A 27246-nucleotide genomic window follows, 5' to 3' on the forward strand; every position below is an offset into this window, starting at 1 on the left:
TAGGCAATTGAATCAAGTCAACTGGACTTTTTTAAGTCTTTGAAGTAAGACTGCTAGTCTGAAGAAATGGTGGATGACTCAGCTATTTATGCTCTGTGAGGGTAACACCCAAGTTTGATGTTATTGGCCCAATCCCTGTGATGGTGCCACCCATGAGACTCGTGCTGCATTTCATCAGTGACAATGGTCATTATAGGTAACGACTCTCGTCCAAGTTGTTTGTTGGTGTCACAGGTCTGGTTTCGATGACTGTCGTTGAGACTTGATATGAGTCTGGTAGCATACTGTATTTTTTTATGGGCTGAGTTGAATGAACATTCATCGTAAGGGTCATGCCTATGTGTACTATATTGTTACAGTTTTTCTCTGTTGGTTTGGCTCATTTCTTGAAACAGAAATTACATTCTTAAAACTATAAGACCATTTGGCCAAACAGTCTTACAGTTCTGCACAACATTACAGCTCACTAGCAAAAGCGCATATCTCTCCCAAAACTGTTCACACATGCTTCAAAACTAGATTCCTTTACCATGTAAAGTGTCAGTACCATCAAAATGGCAAAGATCTTTCTCAATTGATAGATAGATAGATAGATAGATATACTTTATTGATCCCAATCTGGGAAATTACAGTGCAGCAGCAGCATTACACAGACACACATTGACGATAACAACATATAGTATAAGAATATAAAGAATAAGAATATAAACTATACATAATAAAATAGTAAAATATAAAGAACAAACTATACATAATAAAATAGCAATAGCAAATAAAATAAAATGTGATGTACAAAATTATATACAAAAACAAATTGGCAGCGTTGATTTTAGTGCAAGAAGAAAATGTGCAATGTGTGTAACTGTGTGTAGAAAAATAAAGTGCGTAGTGACTGTAAGTTATGACCAGAGTTTTTCAGCTGTTATTATACAGTGTGATGGCATGTGGCAGGAAAGATTTCCTGTATCTGTCCCTTCGACAGCGGAGCTGAAGCAGCCTGTGTGAGAAGGTGCTCCGCTGTCTGACCACTGTGTGATGGAGAGGGTGCTGGTCATTGTCCATGATGGAGAACAGTTTATTCAGTGTCCTCCTTTCCACCACGGTCTCAAAGGACTCCAGCCTGAGACCCAGTACAGAGCCAGCCTTCTTGACGATCTTCTCAAGTCTGTTTGTGTCGCTGGCTCTGATGCTGCTGCCCCAACACACAGCAGCAAAGAAGATGGTGCTGGCAACAACAGACTGGTAGAAGATATCCAACATCTTGCTGCACACGTTGAAGGATCTCAGCTTTCTCAGGAAGTAGAGTCTGCTCATCCCCTTCTTGTACACAGCCTCGGTGTTAGATTTCCAGTCCAGTCTGTTGTCAATCACCACTCCAAGGTATTTGTAGTCCTCCACCTCCTCCACCACCTCCCCTCTGATCCATAGTGGCTGTGAAGGCGTCTTCTTCCTCCTGAAGTCGATAACCATCTCTCTGGTCTTGTTGACGTTCAACCTCAGGTGATTCTGTTCGGACCACTCTACAAAGTTGTCTATCAGTGTCCTGTACTCCCCCTCCTCTCCATCTCTTATACACCCGACAACAGCTGAGTCATCAGAGAACTTCTGAAGGTGACATGACTCAGAGTTGTACTTGAAGTCAGTGGTGTATAAGGTGAAGAGGAAGGGAGAAAGCACAGTCCCCTGTGGAGCTCCTATATCACTGGCCACCACATCAGACAGGACACTGCCCAGACGGACAAACTGTGGCCTGCCTGTCAAGTAGTCAGTAATCCAGGAGATCGCTGCGTCGTTAACACCCATCACCCGCAGCTTCTCACCCAGTAGCAGAGGCTGAATGGTGTTGAAAGCACTGGAGAAATCAAAGAATGTGATCCTCACAGTGCCTCCTCCACCATCCAGATGCATATGGGCTCGTTGCAGCATGTAAATGACAGCGTCATCGACTCCTAAATGGGGCTGATAGGCAAACTGCAAGGGGTCCAGAAACGTCCTCACCTGTGGTCTCAGCTGGTCTAAGACCAGTCTCTCCAGGACTTTCATCACATGGGATGTGAGGGCGATTGGTCTGTAGTCAGCTGGGTCGGATGGCTTCGACTTCTTGGGGACTGGAACCAGGCAGGACGTCTTCCACAGCATCGGGACTTTCTCCTGACTCAGACTCAGGTTGTACAGATGTCTCAGTACGGGAGACAGCTGGCTGGCACAGGTCTTCAGGATCCTAGGCGTGATGCCATCAGGGCCTGCTGCCTTTCGCTGATTCAGTCTTTCCAGCTGCCTCTTTACCTGGCCTGTAGTCACCATTGGATGGTTGATACTGGTGTCCTCGGTGGGGGAAGGGGAGGAGGAGGAGGAGGTGGGGGAGAAGGAGGGGGGCAGATGGAGAGGTGATGTGCAGGAGAGTGTGGGTGTGTGGGGGGCTGGGGGTGTTGGAGGGGTGGCAGGAGGTGAGCTAAACCTGTTGAAAAACTGGTTAAACTGGTTTGCTCTGTCCAGGCTCCCTGATGTTTGCCTGTCTTTCCCCTTCATCCCCGTGATGTGCTTCATTCCCGTCCACACATCCCTCACACTGTTCTGTTGGAGTTTGGCCTCCAGCTTCCTCCTGTAGTTGTCCTTGCATGTCCTCAGCATATCTCGGAGTCCATGTTGCACTCTCTTCTGCTCCTCTCTGTCTCCAGACCTGAAAGCCCTCTTCTTCTTGTTCAAAAGTGCCTTCAGGTCGCTGGTGATCCAGGGCTTGTTGTTGGAGAAGCAGCTTACAGTCCGGGCTGGCATGGTGGTGTCCTCACAGAATCTGATGTACTCAGTGATGCAGTCAGTCATATTATCAATGTCCTCCCCATGTGGCTCACAGAGTACATCCCAGTCTGTTGACTCAAAGCAGTCCTGCAGTGCCTCAGTGGCCTCATGCGTCCACTTCCTCACTGTCCTGGTGTGCTTGGGTTGTCTTCTCACCAGAGGGACATACCTGGGAGTCAGCATGACCAAGTTGTGGTCTGACCTGCCGAGGGGGGGGAGGGCTGTGGCGTCATATGCATCAGTGGCATTGGCATATAGAAGATCCAGCGTTTTATTGTCTCTGGTGGGGCAGTCAATATACTGGTGAAAGTTATTTAAAGTTTTGTCCAGTGAAGCATGATTAAAATCACCTGTAATAACCATGAAAGCATCCGGGTGTTCAGTCAGTAGTTTAGCAGCGGTGGAGCTGATGGCTTCACAGGCTACCGCTGCATCAGCTGACGGGGGGATGTAAACAGCGATAACAATGGTGGACGTGAACTCCCTCGGTAAATAATACGGGCGCATTCCCACTGCTAGCAGTTCAATGTCTGGGGTACAGAGACGTTCCTTCACATTCACATGTCCGGGATTGCACCACCTCTCACTGACATAAAGTGCAAGTCCGCCACCCTTTTTCTTCCGACTTTTGGCAAAGTCTCTGTCTCCCCGTATCAAACTGTAGCCTGTAACCTCAACGCTGCTGTCCGGGATGTGCGAGTGCAGCCATGTTTCACTGAAGCAAAATATGCTACACTCACGGTATTCCCTCTGGGTCTTCACAAGCGCTGCCAGTTCGTCCGTTTTATTCCCCAAAGACCTCACGTTTCCCGTTATAATCGCCGGGACCGCTGGTTTATGTCTTCTTCCTTTTTCCTTCCGTTTGGCTCCAGACCTGCAACCGCGGCGTCTCCTCCGTAACTCCTGCGGGACCACAGGTCTGTCTTCAGGCAGTAGCACGGGTTTACACAGCGCAAACAGCTGTTCACGCGTGAAAACAATGGTCTCACTACTACCAGCGGCAAAGGTCCCGGTTACAAAGAGGAGAAAAAGTGGTAGAAAAACGCGGAGAAGGGTAACAAAACTAAGTCCAGCCATTGTCACAACTCTTACGAACAGATTGTGATTGATCAGAAAAACAACCGAAAAGAACAAACCGACAAATAAACGAAAGTTTAAAAAACACGACGGGAGCTGCAGCTACAGGCAGCCACCTGAGACGGCGCCATCTTACTTACAGTAAGATTACTTACAAATTGCTTTTGGCTCATTTGCATTCACTTAGTGCTTTTACCAAAAATAAACTGGATGGTTCAGCATAACACCATGGATGAGCTGCAGAACCTCATATCTCTCCCAAAACAGTTTACTTATGTGTCAAAACCAAACTTCTTTCTCATGTAAGTAGTCAGTGCCCCCAAAATGCATCATCCCTGTGGCATTCTGTGAGCACTGCAAGTCAAAATGCTTAGATGTTTTGTCACTATGGCAGAGACGTATAAAACCTAAGAAAAGGACTTTACAGTAAGAGCAGCCTCCAAAGTTTGACATCACACACACTGCACTCATATTGCCAAGGAAATTGTAACAATTTTTATTCACATATAGCCTACATAAAGTAACTCAAGATTATGTACTGTAAAAACAAAATGTATAGGCCTACAGTTCTCTGTACATGTATGTATGTGTATGTATGTTTATACTGCAAAAGGTACAGGCCCTAGCCAAGCTCTATATATACGCGTTTGGCAGCATTCACAATCATAGACAGCACCAGTCAGGTAGCTAAACAGCTGATTGATTGGTCATCTGAGATGTAGGAACTCCTCCTTCGTTAGTCAAGTTCTAATTTCACCTGACTGTCAATTACTGTCATGAATTTATGAAATGCTGCAAGAAATTCATATGGTTTTCATGGTATTAGCTTACAGTATGTTGACTAATTTTGACAGTTGAACAGACTATTGTGCATATGATGATTTACACAGTGAAATCATGCTGACATGTTTTGGAGAGAGCAACCATTAGACTGAGAATCAACTAATCAGCTTAGATCAGCAGGATCTATTCATTTGTACTAAATGTATGCTCATTGTGCTAACTCTAGGATACTTGTACATAACCATTTGCAAAGATGCACAAAGACACTTGAGACATGTACTAAGACATTTGCAATTTGATGAAATCAATGAGAAATGCCATTCTGTTGTGAACATTTGCAAGGTGGTTTGGAGATTTGTCCATGTTATTTTGAGAATGTAATTTCTGTTTCAAGAATTGAGCCAAACCAACAGAGAAAAACTGTAAGGTAAGGGCAACTTTTGATTTTCATGTAAACACAGTCGCAATTCTTTTTGGGTGCTAGTCCATGAATTTCGCCTGTGCCTCCAACATTTCTCATAGCCCAATACACAATATGCAAAGGTGTACGTTGGAAGAAAAAAAAAAAACGATTTGAGTGACACAAGTACACCTAAGGTTGCTGTTATGCAGGTAAACCCAGTCAGGTGTTATTCAGCCATTGTTGTTTTGATTAAAAGGTAAGCCTATCTGATTTCTGAGATGGCTGACTGAAAAGTGTGAGCGGAGCGTGCCCTGTGTTAGGGTTCAGTGGTGACACCCAATTGACATCACTCTGCTTGGCCCTCCAGCAACATACCCATAAAATGCAACCTTTCATATATACACCTCCTCGGAGGTGTTTTTGGAGATGACCAAAGATTATTACATGGATATTTTCACAGCAGGTGAAAAAAATTGAAACAAATTGACTCCATGTTTTCATCCAACAGTTTAATGAATAGAGAAACAGGATGGAAAAAGCCTGCAGCAAAGTTCCTTATTTTTTTTATTCATGTAGCTGTATAAAGATGGAGCTACCAGTGTAGCTACAAACCTGCATTATAGAAACAATTACAGCAATGCCTATTATTTTTGGTGGTGCGGCTATAACTGTGATGTATTATGTGATTGTCCTTCAAAATCTAATGACATTAACAGCATGGAAGAACAAGTAATTTCATTTGTTCAATTCTCTAAGCAACGGGGAGTGAGATCTAGAGGGATGGAGAAAAGGAGAGACCAACATACATAGGAAAGGTAGGAAAAAGGAGTTTACTGCTCATCCACCACACAAACAGAACAGCACAGTTAGCCTTTTGTTTCAAATATTTTTTTCACTATTGAAATGACATTTAAAGGGATAGTTCAACATTTTGGCAAATTGGCCCATTGCCATAATCCCTATAGTTTTAGTCGTTACCTTTAATTGCCAGTGTGCAAGCTATTTTTTGAACGGCCGAGCCGAGCCGTGAACTGCTCAAAACTACGCTACTGAGGCTCATGGGATTTCTTGGTTTCCCTCATCAAGTTCATCAAATACACAATCCAACAACTCCAAAACGCTCTCGTGAACAAGTTGTGACCTGCACATTCACCACACTATGAGATGATAACGGAACATTAAGAGACAGAGTTGTTTTTCGAGGCAAATGCAGAGACTGCTTGCTGAAAAACTGCCCCCGACGGGAACGCGCATCAGCAGTTTTGCATGAATTTACCTTGAAAACAACTCTGTCTCCTAACCCAAAATAAAATACACAGTGTTTACACCTTGAAAACATTGTAATGGGCTGAGGCCAGCCTGAAGTCAACAGGCCAGAGGTTTTCAGACACCATTTCACCCCGTTGACACCATGAACGAGGAGATACTGATTGTAAAATCACGAAATAGGCAGATCAACAGGTCAGCACCGAGTTGTTGCACGCGACCGGGAGATCAGGATGTTTACGACGCTACACGCTGGTGCTCATGGGAAATGGGGTCTTCCTTCAGGCAAAACACTACCGCTTTGGTCCACTGGCGCCGCCAAACTCAACCAAAAATGTAAGTTCTTAAGTATTGCTTTAAAGCCAGGGACACACCGGCCCGACCGGGCGTCGGGCCTCCTCGGACGGCATCGGGAGCTTGTCTGTTTGGTGTGTTCCTCTCCGTCGGGGAGCGTCGGGTCTTGTCGGGTCTCGTCGGGGCCGATTGAACATGCTCAATTGGGACTCGTCGGGTACTCTGATTGGCTGTGTGCTAGCTATGGCGATTCTGATTGGCGGTGCCCTAAGCGAATCAGCGCGGTGTGTGGGAGGGACGGAAGTGACCACAGTAAACAAACGGTGTCCTAGCCTGTCCTACAGTAAAAATGGTATACAAAATAAAAAGAGGAGTAAAGCAATATAATAAGCGGCAATTAGCATCGGCTATCGCCAATTCGCGGCAACTGAGCTACAGCAGTAAGCTGCTAAAAACTGTTTTAATTTTGGCTTTAGGGCTGTTAACACGTGGCTGGTTAAATTGTTTTTGGGAGATTAATGTTGGTCTCATTGATGAAATTAACTGTGGCAGTGGCATTAGTTGCCTCTGGGCTACATACTGAAATCACCACGTAAATAAATAAATGAAGAGCTCTTTTCCAAAACGCGATAAACGCCAAATAAAAAAAAAAGAGTTTGTCACGCCATTTTGCTGTGTACTGAGCCTATTCACTGCTCCATCAACGTATCACGTCAAATCGCTACATTTCCCTGTTTAAAAGGCACTGCAAGGTGCAGTTCCCCTCCAAACGCGATAAGCGCCAAATCTATTTTTAGCCAAAACGCGACATCTCCTCCCTCTCCTCAGAATTCTATTAGCAACGCTCCATGCAGTCCAACATGGCGGTGCTCTGAACCCAGGTTTGTTTTCAGTCATTCATTCAGTAGTTTCTGGGTTCTGTGTTAATTACTGTATATGTTTATGTGATGGACACTGGGCTGTTAGGTACACCCCCACAGCCCCCGCATGCCGTAGGGGCCCCGCCCCCGCCTGTAACGCTGGCTGTCCTCCGTATCAACAATCGATTTTTTTTTTTTTTTTTTTTTTACAGCAAAGACTTAGTTTTGTTTACAGCAACATGTGCTCACGTCATGATAACGTCTGTATTCTGACCATTAAAACTTCCATAGTCCGTAGTTCTCTTTGTTTAATATGTAAAGAGACAGACATCATTACCGTCGACGCCCCCCACCCCCCCCCCCCCCACACGCACGCACGCACACGCACACACACACACACACACACACACAGAGACACACGCAACTCAGTGATGTTCTTATGTCATGTTGGTTGGTTTTTCAAGACAGAAACCATCAGTTTTTGTTTTTTTAAATGTGGATTTATAGCGTTTTGAGAAAAAATTAAAAAAATTTTAATCAACAATATTGTTGTTTGATTTAATAATCATTGTTCAACATGTTCAGACTGAGCCAACAATCATTTTAACAGGATAAATTGAATATTAACAAAATGGGTGGGTCTAGGTAAAAAATGTCATTTTCTGGAAAACTATTAAAATGGATTTATAGCGTTTTGGAAAAGAGCTCCTCATCAAGTCAACATTACTGTACATGGCAAAGATTATTACTACCACTTTATGACTTAGAATTGGTCTGTATTTCTATGGGGGAGTCCTAGCCACTCAATCGCTCTGGTCGGCAGTCGGGGCAGTGTGTTTCACTTTTTCCTTTCTCCCAACGAGAGGCGACAGACTCGTCGGACTCGAGATTTTACAATAGTGAAAATATATACTCCAAAACTGTAGGGGGAGCTCTGTAGAGAAAAAAAGAGTGAAAAAGCAACCCGACCTGCATTATTCCCCATTTAAAGAATGGAACTTGATTTCTTCAAATGGCCATTTGGCTGCCTCCAAAAGTGAGTCCCCATAGACTCCCATGTTGATTAAAATGGCCAGCTTGCAAAGGTACTGTAGATGTAGCCTTACACATGATCTCCAATAGGTTTCTGTTTTTCAAGCTAAAACTGAGATGTGCCTGACTCCAATGAATTTTGGAGCTTTGGCTTTAGTTTTTGATGTCCTACCATGCTCCATGCAATCATAATATGGTTGGAGTTTTTCCTCAGTCGATGTGAGGGTCTAAGGGCAGAGGATGTTGTTATGATGCCATGTAAAGCCCTTTGAGACAAACTGTTTGTAAAAACGGGCTATACAAATAAAATTGCCTTGCCTTGCCTTGCGGTTAGAGCCTGCCACTCCTGTATTCTATTTAACCTCATTGAGTATTCTGTGTTGTGCCTTTTGATTTATTTTAGCTGGATGCCCACTTCTTGGGAGAGTAACCACAGCAATAAATCACCCCCATTTAAGGACGGTTTGTCTAATTATGGACTGATGAATATCTAAACTCTTAAAAATTACTTTCACCTTTATGCAAATCAACGATTCTTGATCATAAGTCTTGTGAGATCTCTTTCAGTCATCTGATTGCTCAACCCTTGTGTCACAGAAGAGTATAGTCACCAGTAGGGGTGTAACGGTATATGTATTCGTCCCGTGCCATCATGGTACGGGGGTCACGGTTCGGTGCACACAGTCACACGACGAATACGTCTGAGTGAATATAAAAAAAAAAAAGTTGAGTCTCAAAGCTGCCACAACTGTCATAACAGACGAAGAAGAGAAGGGGCAAGAGTGAAGTTAGAGGAGCTGCCTGCCTCATTTATGTCACCGTGGCTTCTCAATGAAACACAATGGCGGCGACGGCGGCTCGCGACCTCTTTTTCCTACAGTCTATGCTCGCGACCATAGACTGTGGCCGATGTTTCACGGATGCGCGCTGCGTCGCTAGAAACGCATCAAACAGGTTAGCGCATGTTCACCGCCCCCCGCCCCATTACTGGTGCAAGGAAAAAGACAACTTGTGTGCAACAACTTATCCCGCTTCTGTTAAGCCTCTTGACATGAACACAGACAGGACCAGAAACATCACCAAAGCACCTGGCATCTGGCCTAAATTAACTGTGTAAACCAACATTGATGTTAGTTTCTTGTTGTTGTTTTTTTTATAATAGTTGTCAGTTGTCAAGTGCGAAGTTTTTTCCTCTAGAATTAATGAATGGTATTATGACACTCCTAATGCACTTGTTTTATTTATATATATAGCCTATATATTTTACTTTTATAACACGAGACAGAATTTAGTTTTACATGCAATTAGTGTCTGTGTCTACCGAAACCGTACCGAACCGTGACTTTTGTGTACTGTTACACCCCTAGTCACCAGGCTATTTACATTTACCAAAAAAAAAAAAATATATATATATATATATATATATATATATAAAAATGGCATAATACCAATAATTACATAGTATAATATGACATCAAATGCATGAACTAGGAAGCCCGCCCAGTGATTGTATTCAAGGCATTGAATCATCAGTGATATAGTTAAAGCAATACGAGTCACCAGCATACACAGTGTTCTCTCCAGTAAAAACATAGGCTACAGCGCAAGTGCAGATAGAATTAAGTGTTAATTGCACACCCATACAGAGACATATCTCTCTCTCTCTCTATGGACACAACAGCTTTTACACATGGTGTTGACAAATTTCGTCTTTGTCCTCTGCTGTGACACAGATGACGTTACATTATATTATTCTATGGCCATACATGCTAATGCACTGTATCTCTCTTTTAGACACTGATTCAGTGTTCAATGTGCATTCAGTGTGTTGGGTGATTCACTGCAGCAAGGATAAACAATACAATATAGATTGCCCTTTAACAATGCAATATAATATATAAGGGCCAAATCATAAGATGCTTATTATGCAATTGGCCTACCCCTGTAACCTCCTCTTCTAACAAACAGTACAGGTATGTCTTGCCCCACTCTAAGAATTAGAGCTATAAAATCCGCTCTCTTCTGTGAAAAATTAAGTCCCAATCATGCTTTTTCTCTCTAATCAAAAATACTAGGTACCAATACTACCAGTACTTCATTTTGTGTTTTGATAAAGACGTTTGTGGCAGTTTAATACAGCTGTTTGCATACTATGGAACTACTCTCTACCTTAAACTCTTTGCTTTCCATGTAAAATTTTGAAACCTTAGTCTTTATTTACAAGGTGTTTGGTATGCTGCAGTAAAAATTCAATAAAGTCACAATGTGTAGGGGATTATAGACACCTTTAGGGCAAGATGTAATGTGAAGACAAGACGAGTGAAAGACACAGGTACTGATAATTCATAAGAAATATGATTTTTTTTTTAACATTGAGGAAAAAAACAACAACAAAGGCTAAATTCCAGATTGGGCATTGATCCAGATCTGGAATTTGGCCTGATTCAAAATGTTTAACTGAATTTGATCTACATGGTGAATTGTCACATCAGTGTATGGAACATCATGTTTTGTTTACTCTATAACAATAGTAAAACATATTGTATATCCTGAGACTTGTACTCACATACACAGAGGACTTGCTCTTCTTTGTTGGGTTTTGTCTGTGTTTTTCATTTTGTGTTGACCCGTGCTTTAATATTCAGTATTCCTCCATGCCTTGGAGAATACAATGTTTTCTTGTCTCCAGTCTGTATGTCTGCTTGCAGTAGGGTTGCACAATAGATACACAGTGAAACTGAAAGCATGCCATCAACACAAAACCACAAAATACATCATACAGGCAGGATTCCCATCTCTGCCTTATTCTTAGTGGTATATATCCCTTGTCTTGTCTGTTGGACCTGGGCAGCATTGTATAATAAAACCATTATTGTTGAGTTGACATATGGCCCTGTACTGCTTCCATGAATCCAATGTGCCAACAGGACGATGAGGATGTCAATTTGAGTGTCAGATTAGGACAGATTTTGGCCAAACCACTGACTCAGCATTAATGATAGGAAACTGGAGAGATGGGGTTAAAGGTTAAGGGTGTGCGAGGAAGAAAAAAATCGGTGGCATATAAAGTCATATGGTACATTCACATAAACAGAAATGTGCAAGTGAAATTGCTTACGCCTACACACAGAAGCATGCACACAACTATATGGCGTATACAGCTTTTGTATAAAAAAATATTCTTACAAAAAGACTTAAGAGTTTATCTGACTGATTCTGCTCATAGACTGTAACATAGCCCCAGAAATTTAAACAAAAAAGGGTCTCTGTTTTGGGAGCTCAAAGAATCTGATGTACTCTGGACACTAGGGACAAACTTAGCAAAGTGATGCATTTTAAAAATATAACAAATCAGTGTGGTTGTAGCCTGAGGCTCAGTGTATTTGTGTGATCCATATCACCAGCTTCACTTGAACACAGACTAACAGTGATTGAATACACATACTATATGCTGATTTGTTTAACTCAGCCTGATGTAAACACTCAATATCCGGTCACACAAGCAGCTCCATGTTCTCCCTGTGTGATGTTCAAGGACAGGTCACAACAGTCTGAAGACAGAGAGCTCTGAGGTTGAAGTTTATATTATAATGAAGAGGCACTGTGAGACTGTGACCTGACCACATGTCAGCTTTAGGAGAGGAAAACTCCGCTGTTCTCAGCTCCACTGCGATAAGTATGATGAGTATGTCGACCCGACTGAAACACGGGAGGACACGCTGTATTTATCAAAGCTTGGTCGCCGTGCTTTGGCACTGCATTCATATTTATACTTTCAAACTCCTCAGGCAGTGATCAGTGTCGGTGGCTGTCCTGAAATGTGTGTTTTTCTTCCATAACACACATTCTACATCTCTGAGGCGATGTCTTTCCAATGATGGGCTTCCTTCACCTTTCAAACAGTGCAGAGTTCTGTGTGAAACAGGAAAGACACAGCCCGCCCGAGACCAGGAGAAGCAGGTCGGACGTGCACAAAAAAACAAGCACGTTTCACCGAATGCGTGCCGCTACGGCATCACTTTGGTTTGTGAGCGCGTATGATGGGCGTCTGCGTTGAAAGTAATGCGCAAAAGACGTTAAATTTGAATGGCCCCCATGTACACACGCTTTAATCAAGGCGGTGGCCAAAATCACCAAGGCGGGCCTTGGCCTTAGACAGGCAGGGAAAACCCTGCACATATGAAAAATACACACCTTTGCCATTCCCTGCATTAGGAGGACTACTGTTCTACGTGTATCAAGTCTCCTGCCATTTCCTTGTTCTCACAAGATTTTCAACCTGGCTGGCTTTAAAGTGACATTACGCATTCTACTAGGGCACAGCTGATACAAAAACACAGTAACCCCTATCCACTTGGCTATATACAGTATGTGTGTATAAAACATACATAAATCAGCTACCATTTATCCTCTGACTCAGACTTGCAGCTCAGAAATTGACCATAACCTTGATGGACTCCAGGCCACATATGTCATAGAGTGACCGTAACAACAATTCCAGAAACCCCTCCAGACTAGCTGTCTGAGAGCAACATGCTTAAAACGCTCTACAAGATTAACAGATGTTGATTATGTTTGGAAGGTAAGGTTATTCAGAGAAAGCTTTGTAATTTGATATTTGGTTTCACGGAGAGGAGAGAGATGATTCTGAAGAGTGTCTTTGCTTATTGCGTCAAACTATGGCAGTGCAAGAGAGAATAAAACACACAGGTCCACAGTTGCATAGCCTGTGTCCTGTTACTAACTAGGAGGACATACAAGTCATTAGAATGTTATCATTTATTTCAAGAAACAATTTTCATGAAAAAACAAAACTTGATATATCTCCCATGCATCACATAGTGTATTACCAGAGATATCCATCAGAAAGCTTTTGTTATGCCCTTTGACAATAATACACTCCCATTTTAAGAAATACATCAGCTCTTCTCCTGGAAAAACAGGACACTTTCTTTGTCATCATACAACCAGCTTTTCAATTTCAAATAGTCCATCATGTCTCTAGTCAATGAATATTGAACAAAGTGTACTATCTTCATTTTGACATTGTGGTTCACGCATTCAAACATTCAAAAGCCGTCCACGCAAGTCAATTCCTCAGCTCTTCTATTATATCAAAGAACGTCAAAAAGTGACTGAGAAAGGAAACGGATCAGTTACAGCTGAATAAACTCTCCCAGATATACTTTTCTTATATAACATTTCACTCTTGTTTGATAGACACAAATCCCTGTAAAGGATAAATTATCCGTATATACCCTAAGGAGTCAAGAAAAGTTTCCTCTCTTTAACATAATCCCATGTTTCTATCTGTCAGACACGGGAAAGTTTTTCTTAAATATGCGTGACATTGCAAAAAGCTCCAGACCTCTTGGAATACAGCTACTCACGAGAAGTCATGTTGTAAGCTCAGCTTCCTTGTCTTAGAAATATTGTTTTAAACAAACTTGCAAGAAAAAAGGACCGTCTGTTTTTGTTTGCTTTCTGGGACATTCATTTGACAAGAATAATCTGTGAATCATGATTAACGAAGTTCAATGTCTTACTAAGCACTGGCATCATGGCTCTCATTAGTAGGTGCTTTCACCTTTTGTGTCACCCTGTACTTATTAAACCTTATGCAAGTGCTGCAGTCATTGCTTTGAAAACACATTTATTTTTGGGTTAGGGTTAGTCATGATGGCTTGGTGTGTTATTTTATCCATGGGAAGGTTGCTGAAAGACTTCAGAGGTGTCATCACCTAGCATTTATTTCAAGGGCTGATCTTAAAGCAGAAGTGAGTGATCCGGTCGTTTTCGCTAATGCTGCGTTCCAGGCAGGCTTTTGAAATCGTAAATTACAGCTTCAAGTCACAACTTACGACTTTGTAGCGTTCCAGGCAACCCACTCGTGTTTTTCCGACCTGTTTTACCGGTGAAAGTCACTATATTGGCCACTCGTAACTTCCGACCGGTGAACTCGTACCAGATCGAACTGGTACCACTTCACGGTCGGAAAAAAACGAGTTTCCTTGAACGCACCATAACAGTCCTCGTCGCTACGTCACCACATTCACGGCGTTCCTTGGCTGCACACACAGCCCTGCATGCCGTTCTCTCTCCTCATTGGATAAAAACTGTAGGATACGATAAATGTTTTCTCTTCGGCTCAGAGCAGAGCAGAGGGACTGAGAGACCCGTGTTTCAGTCCAAACACTCTATGTAAGTGATTGCTGTCGGAAGATATAACTATTTAAGACTTATATTAACACAAATATATCACTCACTTCTGCTTTAAGTTTTGGTATTGCAACATAGCCAACGTCAGCTGTTTACCTCCCAATTCTCAAGTTATTGTTGCATTTACAATGTAAGTATGGTATGCAGTGATGAGACTTCTAATTAAAGGAGAAGAAAATAGGTGATTGAAACTGAATCAAAACTAGAGGCTCTCTTGCCATGACCAGGGACAACTCTAAGTGTAATGAAGTTTGATGTTGAACTTTTGGTGTTGCAGCTGTTGATGCTAATGTTGACTCTGGAATGACTGAGGAATGGACCTTTTCCCCCGCTCGGCCAGAACAGCATGTAGTGAGAATGTGAGCACTGAAGGAGAGAAAAATATAACCATAGAAGGACACATTAGCTTGTCGGTATGGTAACGGTAACAGGTGACTGTTACTGTGCATCTGCCCCGACTCTGAAGAAGCAGCCACTCACCGTCACTGAAACGCTCGATTGAATCTCCGATAAAATAGATACGCTGAGAAGCCAACGACCCTGGGTTTGATTCCACCCAGCAATCCCTTTGCTGCGTGTCATTCTCTCCCCTCTCTGAGCTAATCTCGTCTCACTCTCTTCCCCTCCCTGCCTCTCTCCAGCTGTCCTATCAAAATAAATGCACAAAAAGTCAGAAAAAAAACTGACTGTGTGAGCTAGTGGCGCTGAGAAGTTTGGCGGTTATGAGGAACATTTGCATACATTTACTATTATGTTAACTTTTGAAGAAGACTCTGAGACTGTACGTTAGAGGTCTTCGGAAAAACCCGGCAACCCGAAAACCCGAGGTTCCGACCCGACCCGGCTCGGGTCTTGGGTCCATTCACAAGAAGTGACTTCGGGGCCGGGTCGGAACCGGTGGAGTTTGTCTCGGGGCTCGGGTCTCTTATTGTGAAAGGCCGGGTCCTACAGTACCCGAGAGGACCCGGCGATTGGCTGTCACAGCTGTCAATCACCCCCGTCCAATGCGAGGCTGCGAGCTGCCTGTGTGACTTATGTCACGTGATCAAAACAACTACGACTCTGATGATGACGTCAAAGGTGACAGTTCAAGCAAAGGTCAGGGCTTGGGGCAGTTAAAAAGTTTGTTTATTAACGTAACGTTATGGTTAATGGTTCAAAACAGTTAAACAATCGAGTTGCCATAGCGTGTTGTTACCGCGGTATGCTCCGCAAAGCACATGGAAACTCCAAAATGATAACGTTAATTAAACAAGAGGAAATGACCGGTGCCGTGGATTGGCGTTAGCAATGGCTAAGAAGAAGGATTACAGTAGCCTACATGACCATCTAAACAAGAAAATGACGACGTGGATTTATTTCTGTTTACATCACGTTATGGCTGGGGGGGCTGGCAGCGGAAGAAGACTACGTTTAGGTAAGAAACATAAAGTAGTAAAAACAAGTCTTATTTACGCTAGACAACTTGTATTAAATCATAAAGCAACTCGGGCACTTCGGGTCCACAGGTTTTTTAGGATGCCGCTCGGGTTCGGAACTCATATTTACAATAATAGCTCGGGGCCAGTCGGCTCCGGGTCCAATTTTCTCGGGTCCATTTCGGTTCGGGTCCGTCAAATTGGACCCGTGAAGACCTCTACTGTACGTCAAAGCAGCGCTGCAGCAGATCAATCACTAACAGTGATTGGTCTGTTCTCTTCAATAAAACTGCACTTTCCACATTTCTACATGCCTTTGGTATTATAATGCCGCTCTAATTATTTATTTTCTCAGTTTTCCTTGAGACCATAGTCATATCGTATTGTATCAATATCAAGATATCTGGCCTAAATATTGAGATATGAAATTCTGTCCATATCGTTCGTAACCCTAACCCCTAACCCTAACCCTACCCATCATGAAGTTGACATGTTGGGTCAGAGTCCCTGCTACTGTTGAATGGTCTACCATGTAGAAGCTTATTCTGTCATGACTTGGGTGACAACATATGGTCAAGTTTTTTTTTTAATCTGTCCAATACTTTGAAGTGTGATCAAAACGGTACATTCTTAGGATGTGTGTTTTTGGGCTAATCAGTAAATGTTGGCATGATAACAGACTGAAATTAGATGGTGTCTGTGGTAAAAAAAAAAAAAAAAAAAATTTAAAAGCCAAGAAATCAACTGCATTTGTTTTGGAGTACCACTACGCCTAACATAGCTTCACAAACCCACTTTTCATGAATCCTTTGCTTGACTAAAAGAGTCGAGAATAATCTACAGAATTTGTGATTCAATATAGATTCCACTTAAGAGACAAACTGTAAGTGCTTTTGTGTTTGTTAACAGCACAGAGGTAATTTAATCATCAGATAATTGCATAATGAGCAAATATGTCTGAGTCTCGACATCCCCAGACTGGGGGTGATTTTTTTCTCTCCTCCATTAAATCCTAATTCAAATTGAAGAATTCTACAGCAAACTCATCTGCCATCGGCTTATACTATTAATTTTACCTTTGTGGAGAAAAAAAAGTTCTGCATAAGAAAGCTGCAAAAGAAGCCACAGAGTGAATGATTAATGCTTTCAATTTATGTATGAAAAAGGTTGAAGTACAGTACTTTGGATTCAGAGTCAAATCCATTTAACAAGGTTATTCACAGTTCTGTCAATACTATGCCTACCTCTCAATATGCAAGATAAGCCCTTGTCTGTGAAGGATCTAGAAATCTAATATAGAGCACTGGCAAAATGTGAGAACATGCAAGAGACAAACACACACACACATACACGTAAACACACAGATGCTGGTAGAGAGGGATTTGAGGATTTGCTCATAGACTCGATGCACCTCTTCATGACCTTATTGGTAAATAGGCCTTTCCAGGACCCTGAGCAAACTCAATAAAAGTAGCCTGCAACTCCAAACCCACTGCACTCTGCTGGGTCCCCCGAGGAGTGCCGAGACAGAACGAAGGGAGCAAGGCAGAGAGGAAGAGAGAGAGCAAGAAACAGATACCGAGAAATAAATGGAGAATAAGATGGGGGGGATAACAAGATATTGAGATTGAGGGAGACAGGGAAGGAGAGAATAAGACAGGAAAGAGAGAGATCAAAGACAAACAGTGAAGCAGCTGAGACAAGGAGAGAAACACTGAACGAGGGAGAGGGGAACCCGGTGGTGGAAAAGTAATTCAGCGCTGCAGGGAGAAGTTGTGTTCCGTTTCTGCTCTTGGCCTCACCAGCTGTAATGAGCCTCAGATTACAACTAGGCCCCGACCCTGACATGTGCAAAAGGCATCACTGCTCGGGCTGGCAAAGCTGGAGACTGCACTCAGAGAATCAGCTCATCATTAAAACATATTGCCCTCAGCCAGAATAATTGAAAATAGGAATAAGTACTGCAATTCCTGATGAGTGTTTTTCAGAAAGAAAAGAGAAGGAGAAAAGACAGGGGTGGACACAGAGAAAGTGAGCCTGTGAAGATTTTACATCTTTTACATCTTTGAGATTATATTGGAACATGTGTGTTATAACCGTGGATCAGTAGAGTGTGATAGACGAAGCAGTAGTCCTGTGTGTTGTCAGAGAGACTGACAGAAAAAAAACAAGGAAACAAAGGACTAATCTCAGTACTTTACGACAGAGATAATGTAAATGATACCTAACAATGTTCTGCATAAATAAAAGATACACTTTGTACTTACAGTATACTCATAATTTCCTATGAAAAAATAAATAAATGGGAGAAACTATAAAGGAAATAGTAACAATATTTTTGTTCTTTTTAGTTAAGTTTCACTTATCCTCACTATTTAAGAGACTTCATTCAGGATTTATTAGCTCTGTTGGGAACCCCAAAATAAGTCAATACACTGTTGGCCATCAAACCAACAAGTAAATCTATGATTACTACTGTATCACATAATGCAATCTCTATCCTATAAATGAAACCTTCTCTGGTTCTCTACTGGTTGGCCTTATACTACCAGATAGGACCAAAACAAGTTTTCTTGTAGGAAATTCACAACTTACAAACTTTAACCTGGGGGGAAAAATGCATTTTTTCTTAAACATTAGTTCCACACAAATACTGAATTGCACACACAAACACATCCTTACACACATGGCTGTATGCAACAAAACAAAACTAACATACACACAGGCACTCCACACAGGTGCAATATTGATATTACTGTTGACCATTCTCAACCAGCAGCCAGGTCCTCTGGCTGGCCTCTCAGCTCCATCAGATATGGTGATAATTTCTCTCTGTGTGTTTGTTCATGTGTGTATGTTCATGAGACTCTTTCAAGTACACACATGTAGTCAGTGAAAGCAGGAGGGTTCTGAGCTTAGTGTCTATAAAAACAAAACAGAGGTAAACCTGTACAAGCTGCAAAGTAGACATCACATCTTTGTATTATGTGAAATGTTTCAATGTTTTTGCTTAATGTGCAGTATGTGCATGTATTACACTTTAAATGGCAAAACAAAATCCCAGACGCAAAGGAGCATGGTCATTGAAACTAGGAGGCCATACATCTGTAATAGATTGTGAGAATGCGTCAGCAGCTGCACATTCCCACCCAACTGGAATCCAAGCTGTCATTTGGCCCTGCTATTTCACTGTGCAATGAACCACCAATGCTATGCCATCACACCACACTTCACCAACAGCGAGGATTTTCTCTCACATACACACCGAGAGGAATTCTCAAAAAATGTGAAATGGAGCTAATGCACAAGGGAAATATAACACAATTTCAACAAGCACTGTAGCAAGACATTTGTGGAGCAGATAGAATACCGAAAACACCGTCCCCCTCTTCTGTGCATGTAGAAATCACTTCATGTAAGTCAAATCATATAGTATGTTCATACTTTCTTGTAAGGTGGTGAGAGTTTGCCTGTTAAATGAAGGGTGAATGCATCCTGGGTATCGGCTCTCCTCTCCCTCTTCCCCACTACACCCTTCTCCAGCTATTCTCCCCTCCTTCCATCATTTCATCCATCCACACTGTGTTGTGCCACTTCAGTGAACATCAGGGTGCACTGAGTTGTTTTGGCTCTATCCCTCTTGCAAATTCACTTTAGTAGACAAAATTGAATGTGGGATTACTATCCTGTTGTGCAGTTTCATTTCAAAACCGTGGATGTGCTCGTGTATTTTCTTTTACCCTTTCTAGTTGAATGTATAACTTGGAAACTTGGATGACCAGTTGCCACCTCACATTTTTCTGGCACCAATAAACGATCATATGTGTGTCCAAATGCAACCTGAATCCAGTGCGTTATCCCTTAATGCCATCATTAAACCTTGAATATTACGCTACATACAATGCATCTGCTTGTCAACAGGTACTGTGGACATGATTATGGATATAGGCTAGTATTTAATGTTAAAGCAAAGCTACCCACCTGGTATCTTAAAACGTATGCAAACCACAATCATCCATAGCAAAGCATAACCACAGTAAGAAAATCGGTGGTCTTTGGCTGATGGTCTTTTTGGTTTCTGTTTAATGAATAAGACTGTATTGTGTTTCCACTTAAATACTACTTTTCGCACAACTCCTACTGCAGTAGTTATATAATTGTCTGTGCTATTAAGTCACCACATTTGCATGAAGTCAAATAGCTGTATTAATTGGACTATTTCAGACTGATTCCCAGTGGCTTAACCTCAGTCATTCCTCAAAATTAGTGACTTGTGGACATAACTATTTTTTTTTTATGTATTCATTCTCTATTCTATTTTTTGTGCTAGTATTAGAAATCTGATGAACATGTGCAACAAAACTGTGGTATTTCATTTAACAGCACAATGTATTTCATCGTATGCGTTTATTAAACTTCCATACAAAATGTGTGGCGCTTACACTGTCATAACAGTCTATGGAACTATCATTGATAAAATCATTTTCTATATTATCACCTGTGGATTTAGAATATAATGAAAAATGCCATTTTATGTGATTTAAATAGTTTCCCGAAGAGGTGGAGGTTATGTCACAGGGACTACACAGGCAATACTTTGTGAGACAAATTCATTAATTATAGTAAAAAGAGAAAATTCATCAATTCCAGTTAATTAAAAAAAAAAAGGACACGGGAAAAAAAACTCACTAATGTCACTCTGTCTATGTAATGTGCAGGTTCTGTACTTTTGCCAAGAACAGTTGCTGTGATGTGAGCCAGGATATATACTGGTAAATATTTGATCGAAGAGCTTTCTCGACTCACCACCAGCCACGCCACAAGTCAGAAAATCAAGGGAATCACCTTTGTGATTTGAGGCAATAGAAGTCAGAAAAATGTTGTAGCCAGAGGACACACACACATACACACGCACACACACACTCACACACTTCCATCCTGCTCTCATGCTTGTTAAGATCCTATCTATCTTTTGAGAGAGGGTGAGAGCCCTTTAGCCATACTCAGAGGGCTCATTTCTATTCCAGCACACACAAACACACACAAACAAAACATACTCACGTACTGCATCTAGCAACAAACATGCACACACAAACACACGTCGTACATGCACACACTAGCACTGGAATTCCACAAGCACCTGTAGATTATAATTAGACTTGCAGTTCTTTTTGACCTTGGAAGCACCAAAAGTGAAGCTTGTCAACCTCCAGGAAATGCTTGCTGGAGATACAAGCGTGTGTGGGTCTGAGTGTGCGTGTGTGTCTCCTGAAGTAATATGCTAGGCTTTATCCCAGTGTTCCATTGTGTGTGTGTGTGTTTGTCTGAGATCAAGGCTGAATACTACATCGACTGAACACCTGCTGCTGCGGTAACTAGGATGTCAGTGTGCAGAGGAGAGCTTCATAAATATATATTAGAATCAGAGCTGATATTAAACTAGGGAATAACCCAGGGAATGATCTCACTTGGTCAGTTTGATCTGGTCCCCCACCCCACCCTCCGTCTTTTCATGTTTCCTTATCTGTCTGTCTGTCATGTTTGTCCAATCAAAAGATTGGTTGTATAAGAAATTAATTATCCAGTAATAGTTTAAATGGAATGACGAGAGTACTGAGATCAGTATATGAAGAAAATAGATTGACAAAAGGGATTGTTTTTTGTGTTTTCTAATGTAAAGAGTGTTGCTGACAAAATGTAAACCAGAGTTTGGGTCGAATTTAGGTCAAGGTATAAATAAATAAGGTCTACAGAAGCGTATTGCATTTGCAGCATTTCTGATTCAATTCTATGCCATATAATGTGAGGTAGCACAAAAATGTGGTTCCTTTTTCTCTAATGGAATCCTGGTTTATTAAAGATACATCAAAGACAACAGTTAAACATATTGTAATGCTCCCTGTTGTTAGTGTTTTTTTTAGGTCATTGCATGACAAAGTGTTATTGCCCCGAGACAATTGTTGTCAATGTTCCAGTAAAAGAGTTGATACTGAGATGTGGAGCAGGTGATTTGGTTGCATTTGTCTATTTTGGTGGCAAAATGAACTGTTGTGCTGAAATGGATGTTTGCAAAGAGCACCAAGTGAAAGCTGAAAGTGCACTTGTTTTGGAAAAATATGTGTTGCCAAAAAAAGCAGTTAGCAGCAGTTATATACAACAGCCCAAACTAAAACTGTTTTTCTTTTTCAGTGAGATTCCAGAAATATCTAGATTCTCAAAAGTCTGGATCATCATATGGCACTGACGCATAATAAAAAACACTCGCATTCAACACCCATTTATTCCTTTGAGTGTTCAAATTTTCAAAATAGTTCCCCGTGTTCCTCACTGAATGAGAATTTAAGATGAGCCAAACTAGCTAGATGTACCATACATTACAAATTTAAAAATCCCACTTTAGAGTCTCCATCTCAGTTGAAAGCAGATAAATAGTTGGTAGGGACTGAAGTAGGGCTGTCCCGATTAATCGACTTAATCAATACCGTCGATTACGCAATTTATGCACACACACAACAGACGTTAACGTTCACGAACAGAAGTGGACTCTCGTAAACTGAATATAACAATTAACTGATGAGATTATAATGCTCTATTGAATGTCTGTGACTAGGCTTGTGCTGATCAGCAACATGAGCCTCAATTGAGAAGATGATTTTTTGCCGTTATAAAACACACACACTGCTACAGCTGAGTAGCTCCACATGAGCTCTGTCTCAGCTGACGGTGCTCAGATGGAGGTTATCTTCACATGTTGAACTCTTTTTGTACAAAATGCAGCCGAACACCAGGCTAAAGAGAGAGGAAGAACAGAGCTCCTCTGACAGCTCGGTCAGCTGCAGGTGAGCTTCAGGTGAACCAGCTGGAGAGCACAGCACCGTCCTTTTTTTTTTTTTTTTTTAAGTGGCACCGTCCTTACAGGTGACAAACATGCAGATGTCTGTCATGGGGACTGCGCTGGATAACTGGCACATACTGTCAGTCCTCTTTGCTGCGAAATATGACTGAAGGCACAAGTGGAAGTCTGTGTCGACACGCCCCTGTGAGTTGATAACATAAGGACCTCAGGGCTCCAGACTGCCCCTAAATGGGGGCATTTTGCCCCTAAAATCTGATATCCAAGTCGTGAAATGGCAATTGGATGCCGCCCAAGCCGATTCCACATACGGGCTTCCTTCACCTTTCAAACGGGGCAGAGCTCCGTGTGAAACAGGAGAGACACAGCCCAAGACTGGACACTGGAGGGAGAAGCAGGTCGGACGTGCACAAAAAAACAAGCGCGTTCCAACGAATACGTGCCGCTACAGCACAGGTTGGGTTGTGAGTGCGCATGACACACGTCTAAATTAAAAGTAATGGGCACAACATCCCAAGCTTGCGCTCTCAGCAGTAGGGGTGTGTATTGGCAAGGACCTCACGATACGATACGTATCACGATACTTGGGTCACGATACGATATATTGCGATATATTGCGATATCCAAATTGTGCGATATATTGCGATATTACATAGTTCGCTGAAAAACTAAGAATGTATTATGCATCTTAAAATCCGAGTTGTAGGCCTATATTTACATTAAATGATAGTAGTAGCCTAATTCATCACCAAATGAAAACCTTGTTAACATCTGTGTTTTCTAATAAGACAAACTTCTCAGTCTGTTTACCTCACTTCAATCTTTTGTATTGATGCAAAATGGGCAAATATATGCATCTGACAAATTGTTTGTATTTCATACTAGTCCAAATTAATTAAATACAAACATGTAGATTGCTGCACTCCTACAAGTAAAAATAAAATTAAATATGTAGTTTTACATTTAAATAAAAATGTTAAATTGAAAATGAAATAACCTTATTATCTGAGACTGACATAACCTGCTGTATATTTACACTCCTGCGCTTCCACGTCCTGTCTGGCAATAAAGGCTGCAGTCACACAGACTACAGTCACACACAGACACTGGCAGTGAGAGACACTCGTCCGACACACAAACACAACAAACAGCTGTGGATTTCCCCGTGTGCTGAGCAGTGAGCGGAATCTACCGCGGCATCTCGCACCACAACAACACCAGCTCCCGTTAGCTTAGCGGCTAGCGGAGCCTGTAGCATTAGCTCCTCCAGCTGGGCTGCAGCGCTCGCGGTGCTCCGGTTCTACCTGGTTTCCGTGACAACGTGAACACAGCGGCTCCTCCGCTACGCTGAGAAGCTGTGAACAGTCTGCAGTAATCCGTGTTGTTGACGAGGGAGCGGACGCTTGGTGGCATGAGTGCAGGCGCTGTTAGCGTGTGTGGATTAGCATGTAGCTCGGCACAGACGCAGCCTGGCTTGCCCCGTTTAGGTGATCTGACAAGCCGCCTGAGGTGACGCCTCAGTGGGGTTGCACCAGGTGCAGCCCCGGTCTCTCCTGGTCCTCCACGGCGTAGAAAGCCGAGCTCATCCAGCACACTGCACTGGGGTTTGCTTTGCTACGGACGAGTATCAGTCGGTGTCGGTCGCACTGTGGCACATTCTACACTTTATAAAACATGTGCATTATGTTTGATTTAAACAATGATGGGGCTTTCCTGATCTCTTCCTCTGATGCCTCCAACAACGCCATCTACTGGGCTGAACAAGCAACTACTACTTTAGTACCAAAAAAAAAAAATTCACCTTTTTTTTCATCTCAATTTATATAATAAAATATCGATACTTGGCGTCCTTGTATCGATACAGTATCGCCGTTCAAAATATCGCGATATTGTGCCGTATCGATATTTTCTTACACCCCTACTCAGCAGTGGTACTCCTATCGTTACTAGGCAATGAAGTACTCTCGTTGCAGAACAGCGCTCCCAAATGGAAATGATTATTGATTTCTGAATGAATGGATACCAGGGCTGCCACGATTAGTCGACTAGTCACGACTACGTCGACTATTAAAATCGTCGACAACTAATTTAATAGTCGATGCGTCGGTTTTTTTTTTTTTACTTTGTTTTTCTCTCAAAACTGCTGCGGCACCTTCCACACACGCACCCGCCGCTGCAGCCGCCCACCACACACACACGTGCACTCACTCACTCACTCACTCAAGGTGAGTTAGTACAGGTGTTCTCTCTTTTCTCTCTCTACCTGTCTTGTCCGTCATCAAGCGGCACCGGTGTAGATCCCCACCCGCCGCCGCCGCCGCCACCACCGCTCCTCTCTCTCTCTCTCTCTCTCTCTCTCTCTCTCTCTCTCTGTCATTTTAAATGAGAAGTGATACTAGGAGCGGTACCGCCGCTCCACCGTTTTAAATCACGGACTGAAAAACAGCCGTTCGTCATTTAAAAATAAAACCGCAGACTTATATTGGAACGTTACCGCGTCTGGTCACAGCGGTCCTCGTCACGTAATGAGCGCTCATCTTCTCTCCCGGCGTAAATCTACGTCAATATTTTCCGGTAGCTTCTCATCACAGTCCGCACCTTGCAGAGTTTGAGCTGCACCTCAGTTTCACACAGAACTTTCTGGTGGAGTCTTTCCATGTTTCTCCTTCTGTGACAGTAAAAAGGGAACATTTACATTTCTTCAGACAATACGATTGTCTTATAAACTATTCAATTTTTTTTAACGACTATTATTTACACTGAGCACAAGTTATATTTGAATGATAGGCCTAGCAAAACTTTATTATTGTGAATAATTCCTTAGTTTCAGGTGTCTACCTCATTTTATTTAAATGTAGCTATGTTTAATGCCAGAGACAAATGAAGGAAAGAAAAACCTACCAACCTGGTGTTGTTTAGGCCAGTGCCTTATCCTTATTTTACTCAGCTGTTTGCACTTTATGCTACAGTTAAAGCTGCATATTTAATTAAAAGTTTAATGAACTATCATCTTAATTGTCTTTATTTTTAGTTAGCATATACCTTAAACACTTCAAGCTGAAAGCTATGGTTATATGAGAGCAGCTGCATGCTGGTGCGATAAACTGTATGTTTTACATTCAATTTACGTATGATCCGATTAGTCGACTAATCGAAAAAAATAGTCGGTGACTAGTCGACTATCAAAATAATCGTTTGTGGCAGCCCTAATGGATACGTCGCTAATTTCTTTTTTTTGTGGCCTGGCGGGGGCTCTCGTTGGCCTGGCAGCCCGTCAGGCCTGTACAATTGTATGGGGAACACTGCTGTTTTGAAACTGAACAATTAAACTCCATGGTCATTGAACCTTTGCTTCATGAACTTTAACAGCCTCCTTGCTTCTGCTGACTTACAGTACCTTGAAATTACAGTATCTCTCCACAAATTCCAGAAAAAATGTATTCCAGTGAAAGACATCCCACTTTAAATTGTCGTTCACTCTCTGACATTTTATGGTACACTTCACTCCTCTCAGCATTAATCTTTCTTATTTGATTTGTGACAGATTTTATTCGAGAGCACATTCCCATCCTTAACTTATTCATTCAAGTCTTTAAATCCCTCTGTGCTGAGCAGTGGCAGGATATTGTCAAATCAAGGTGCTGTGAAAAGAAGTATATAAGCGTGAAATGCGCAGCAGTTGAACCTAAGAAAAGAAAGGTCTCTTCACTCTCTGGCCTATACAATAACACTGAAATTGAAAAAATACAGTTTTAGAAATCTCATTCTTCATAATTGGGTTGGCTAATCTCATCCTGTTAAAGAGTTGTTTACATGTTATCACTGCAAAAAAAAAAAAAAAAAGAGAGAGAGAGGCAGCAGAGGCACATTTGGCCACTAATCCATAGTAACACAGTTGCCTATTTCTAATATGAGGTGAAGTCATCAGAAGTCTGAAAACCTCTGTAAACCTGAATCTTTACCACTGAAAAAATGCAACATAAAATACTGAGTGGACCGGAGGCCTATAAACAGGAAATACCTAGCGAAATTCCTGAATGCCCCATAAATTAACATGTTGATATTAGAGAGTACCTAGATGGATCAGTGCTACATTACCTCATGCTTAAGACAATATATGGAGTTGCAAAGCTGATATATTGCTCACCCCAAGGGGGAATCCATCTTGCCTGACAGACAATGGAGCTAGTGAAAGACATAAAATCCTATCAGTCTCCACCATTTGCCTGTAATTAGAAAAAT

This window comes from Trachurus trachurus (genome assembly GCF_905171665.1).
Source record: "Trachurus trachurus genome assembly, chromosome: 16".
Classification (NCBI taxonomy): Eukaryota; Metazoa; Chordata; class Actinopteri; order Carangiformes; family Carangidae; genus Trachurus; species Trachurus trachurus.